This window comes from Lissotriton helveticus, chromosome 1_1 (assembly GCF_964261635.1).
Source record: "Lissotriton helveticus chromosome 1_1, aLisHel1.1, whole genome shotgun sequence".
NCBI classification, from domain to species: Eukaryota; Metazoa; Chordata; class Amphibia; order Caudata; family Salamandridae; genus Lissotriton; species Lissotriton helveticus.
Genome location: NC_136057.1, coordinates 1,266,594,100 through 1,266,600,054, shown reverse-complemented (window position 1 = coordinate 1,266,600,054; position 5,955 = coordinate 1,266,594,100).

Sequence of the window (5,955 nt, the reverse complement as noted above, 5' to 3'; positions counted from 1 at the left end):
TCTTTATTTCTTTGCACCTGACTTTGCTGCATTTCCCATCGCTGCGACATTGCTTGTCGTGGAAGCACGAACGCAACTTAAGTAACATTGACGCAGAATGTCGCATCTAAGAACTGAACTGAACTAAGCTTAAATCTACCATCGTAAAGTAATCATAGTGTGTATTTTTGTCGTTTATGGTCTTGTGGTAACTCTATATAAAGTCTACTTATTTTTGATATAAAAACTGTGTGGTGTCCATTTGTAGTTTTGTCACTGGGTTACTGTATGTGGTCACAACTGCTTAACTTACAACGCCTCTGAAATAAGCCTGGACTGGATGCAGCCTAGAGGGTGAGCAGGGGTTATTTTAGGAGTGTAATCCCCTTGTCCTGACTAGAGGATAGGGTCCCTACTTGTCACAGGTACCTACCTGTGCCAACTAGAGACCCTTAAATCAAACATTGGAAGCAACAGCGACAAGGATTCTGGATTTGCATTTGTGACTCATGTACAGTGACTGGTGAACACTACTTAGTGAGTGCAGACCATAACGATACCGCATAATTTTTGGTAGATTCCTTTTTGGATTTTTTTGTTCTATTTTTGAAAGATGCCTAATTCAGTTGTGATAGAGAGAGCAGAATCCATCGCCTCTGTTGATCTTGAATGGGAAGAAGAGAAATTGGAAAGCTACAAAGTTGCACAGCTGAATTTGTTTTGCAAAAAGTTCAATGTTGCCACCTCTGGGTTCAGAGTAAAGGAAGAATTCTACAAGGCGCTGAGGGCCTGGGTAGAAGCAAGGAAAACTCCTGTGTTTGAGGAGGATGACTTGGCAATTGTGCAACAAGAAGGGACAGTGGGCCTAGGAGGAAGGAAAGTACCTTCCCCCGCATGTAGCAGTGCTTCTAACAAAAGTCTGTCTCCAGAGAAGTTGGAGGACAGAGAGAGATCAAGAAAGCATGAAATGGAGATGACAGGTTCAAGGTGGATAGGCAGCTGGAATTAGAAAAAAGAAAGTTAGATCTTGGGGAAAAGAAAATGCAGTTTGAAATGAAAAGGTTTTGAGGGAGTTGGAGTTTAAAACCAAAAGTTTAGCAGTTACTCCCTCTGGAAGCAGCATACCGCCAGTACATACAGTAAGTAGAGTGTATAGTCCCAAGGATGTGGTGAAGGAGTTTTATAAAAATGACGATATTGGTCAGTGGTTCAGAGCCTATGAGGTAGCCATGTCTTCCCACCGGGTCCCTGAGAGAGATTGGGGAGCGGGGTTGTGTGGGAAGGTTCCTTAGTGAGTGGGGGGATACATTGTTAGACCTGCAGACTGATGTCCACAATTCACAATTTGACTTTTTTACCCCAGGACAGGAGGGGACAAGGCCAACCCTCGAGACAGAAACCATCACGCAGAGGATGGTCAGGGAACAATTACACACCAGGCTTCCGGCGCACGAGAAACCAATACTACGAGTGGTAGAGGATAACAACACCATCCCTATCTTTAATTTATCTAAACATCTACTCACAGAGACTGAAATTTCGGTCCTTTCTGAAGGCCTCTCGTTCGTTCCAACCAATGAGAATGAATTATTTTTGACCAAATTGGAACTATATAAATTCTTTAGATCTATCCGATTAAAGAACTTTTTTGCCAACAAGCCCAATAGTATCTGTTCGATTACAACAGGACTACACCAAAATTCTGAGCTTCACAAACAACTAGGGATTGAAGCCAATTACCGCAAACTCACAGGTAATCCAACCCCTAAACTTGAGAAAAAGATCCTTGAACTGAGTAAGATCGGGCATAACGGAGGTTGGCTCAGTGATAGGGAAGCCACTTTCCTTATCAATAAGTCACCCACAGTCCCAGCAATCTACATATTACCTAAAGTCCATAAGAATGCGACATGTCCACCGGGTCGCCTGATTGTGTCACGGTGTAACTCTATCCTTAAACCCCTGGCACAATACGCTGACTTTTTTATTCGCCCCTTTGACACTGAAGTAGAACATTACATCAGGGACACCACAGCGGTGATTAATGTGGTGGAGAATTTATCTTTTGATAATACCAGTGAGCTCTTGGTGTCTATGGACATCGAGAGCCTCTGTACGAATATTGCCCAAAATGATGTCCTCCAGATCCTGGAGAATTTGCTTGAAAGTAGAACAAGGCCGCATGCAGTGCCCACTGAATTCATAATAAAATGCATTCGCATACCGCTCTGTGAAAAATTTTTCATATGTGAGAAAACCTTTTACCAACAACAGAAAGGGGTAGCGATGGGCGCAATTTTTGCGCCGGACATGGCAAATATTTATGTCTCCGACTTTGAAGACAAATGTATTTATAACATCAACAATCCTTTTGCAGCCAGCATACGATGCTGGTTGCGATATATTGATGATATTTTCTTCATCTGGCGAGGGACAAAGGAGACACTTATGAATTTCCATCAATGGGTAAATGCTCAAAACCCTAATCTACAATTCACCATTGCACATGATCAGAACTGCATGGACTTTCTAGACATCTCAATTAAGGTTAGTGAAGACAAGACACTATACACCACGTTGTATACAAAAGCAACCGCTAGAAACACGCTTCTAAAATACAATAGTCACCATCCCCAGGCCCCGTGGGATGGTCTCCATTTCGGGCAGTTTCTCCGTCTTCGGAGAAATTGTACAAGACGAGTAGATTACTTTGCTGAAGCCCAGTGTATTAAAACCAAATTACAAGCCCGTGGCTATCCGAACAAACTCCTCAAGCGCTCTCTTAAACGGGCGTGGTATAACGATAGAGAGTCACTTCTACAAGTCAAGACCAAAACAAATGCCACAAAGCTGGTATGTGTTACCACCTTCGGAACAGCAACCAACTCCATCAAAAAGTTGGTTACCAAACACTGGTCACTCCTATCCAATGTACCAGAACTATGTGAGAAACCAATGTTCGCCTTCAAAAGGGGTTCAAACCTGAGAGACTGATTAGTACATGTATACAGAAATAAAGACACTAATCTAGTAGACAACATGCACCAACTCACCCCAGTGGTTGGACATTATAAATGCAATCAATGTGCAGCATGTCGCACAACTAGCAATCTTAAAACCTTTGTGCTTAAAGGCAAAACCATTACCTAGAAAAGTTTCTCCAATTGCAATACGTCCAACGTCGTTTATTGTATTGAATGTCCGTGTGGACTCAGATACTTTGGTAAAACGACTCAAACAGTGAAGAAACGCATTTTCCAGCATCAGTCCAGGATTCGCTGCTATGTAGAAAATGCTCCACTGGTTGAACATTTTCATTTCAAAAAGCATACTGAGAATGATTTCAGATGGTGGGTGGTAGAAACTGTTAAACCCACTATAAGACAACCAAATGTTGATCGCATCTTAACCATGAAGGAACAACGCTGGATTTGCTATGCAGATTCGGTTAAAAATGGGATTCAATTCATGTACAGAATGGCAAACTCTAGCATGTCTAGTTTAGGTACTAGATCCCAGTCCTGCCTAAGTTCCTTTAGGCTATTGATTCAGAAGTATAAAATATAACTGTAATTTGGATTGCACACTAACGTCTTTGATCTGAGTATGTTAACCTATGCATTCACCTTATCTCACTGTAGCCCAGTTCATATAAATGTTCCAGTTTTGATTCAGTGATGTTTTACAAACACAATTAATCGTTGTAAATGTTGAACATGTCATTGTATATTCATCTTCACTATTTGCTGGTAGTAATTGTTAAAGATGTTAACGATCTATAACAGTAAAGTGCTAGATGTATTATAGATAATAATCCAGGTGAAATTCTTGTAGTGCAATGATTCCTAGTCACTTTGTTAATTTTTAGACTTAATTGATGTTTAACAAATATTGTGCGTTGAGCATCTTGGAATGAATGATAATGTAAATAATATGAGGATGTTTTAGAGAACATGCATATCACAAATATGGTAGATACCTTTTGATATATTTACATTTGTTTTGTATTTGACAATGTTCTAAGTTTATATTTATACCAAAATTCAAATGTAGTCACTTATAACGTGCGACTCTTTAACATGTGGGTTGTTTGCAGTGATCAAACAACCCAGCAACATTAACCTTTAGCTAGCCTAAGATGGCCGCTTCATCGACACAGCCACCTTTACCAAACGAGTCGAGCTGCGGGCCTTTTCACTTCCAGGTTCAGGTATTTAAATTTAGGACCATTTCCCGGCTTTCTTCATACACTTGCACCCATTACAGTTCAGTGATCCAGAATAGGAGACTTACGTTCGTGCTATTTGTAAGTACAAAATGTCACGTTGAGACCTTTTTTTATTTGTGTAGCTGCTATAGTAAATATTGCAGTATAGTCATGCTCGCTAAGCTTAGCCCAAAAACGATGCATTTTTGTTAAACCGTACCATCTACTTGCTTCACTGCATATGGTTAAGGTTCATATACTGACGGTTCATACATTGATGACACAGGTCACTTGTGGTTTGAGCGAGCGGGATATGTTACTACCATTTAACACATTTTTCAAATAAGATTGCTTTTTGCCATTCCAAATGAACATGTGTCGTTTCAGCCATCGCTGTCATTGCTGCGCCATGTTACTATCCTGGAGCAGCTATCGTCTAGTCGTTCGTCAATTACACATTTACTGACGGATTGTATAATGTGAGGGCGCTACTTATTGAATACATGTCAGTTAAACTTAATGTATCACGGATGGTTTAGGCATCTTCACTTTCAGTCCCCTATCATGACTGTTATAGCTTTAGGCAGCTCGTCCATATAACACGCATATCGATCGCGTTAGCTGCACTACTAATAGGAATAGGAACTGATGGGGAGTTTATATCAATCGGGCTTCGGTCCATTGTATGTACACATATCTTAAGTATTGACGAACTATTGATGCATGTGCTCGCTGTAGTTTTAATGTAATACATATATTGGCGAGCAAAACGACCGTGTTTTTAGTATTAAATTGAAAATATAATGACCACTTTTAAAGTAGTCATATGAAATCAATTATACAATGCAAATCTTTTTACCATAGATACCACGAAATATTTGTTGATCCAGAAAAAGCTTCTAGCAGAAGTATTGAATCCGGCAGTTATAGCTGATGTCACGAGCTACTGCAGGTATGCGCCATCAAGACAACACTTGCACTGTTGGCCAGTTTAGAGCAGTAGATACATATTAAATCGATATATGTATTGTTACAGATCTTCAAGTTGAAATATACTGAAGTTGGCGACCAGGTTTCAATCACGCCCTGTTTTCCGAAGTGAGTCTAGCTATTTGGTCTCCATTTGGGTACATAATAGGACCATCTGACCCGTTTTCATTAATGGTTACCACATGCATTTAATAAGAGAAGCCAATTGATTCACAAGTCACCACTGCAGTGGTTGAGATAGGTATTTAAGTCACATCATTAGGATGTGAAGCACACAGTCTCTGACAAAAGCTAGTCTAGCAGCTTATTGTTGTTTTCATATACTGATTGAAACATCACAGTAATTCTATATAATTGCTTTCTGTATAGGGGGCTCTTTTTGAAAAATTAGTCCTGATGATGGTCTTATAGATGTCAACAAGCAAGACCGAAACGTCAACCTAATCTCCATCTCCACAGCACTACTGCTTGAAGGACACCTTTGTATATCACTGAACTTGGTCTTCTTCTCTCATCTATGGAGTTGTAGATATGTTATGAATTGATTTGTTGATTTTTATGTACATCCATTCATAACTGTGATTACTGGATTTGTTTCTTTTTTATCCCCATGATTTGTATTCTTTGATTAAGTCAATACTAAATAATTTTTCAGATCAAATTAGTTTGCTGTGTGCTTACTTTATTCTTTTGTTTTCTCTAGTTTACTTTTATTGAATATTTTGGAACAACTTAATAATGGTTTAGTTATCCTTTGGATATCAGTGGGTTCAATTGCT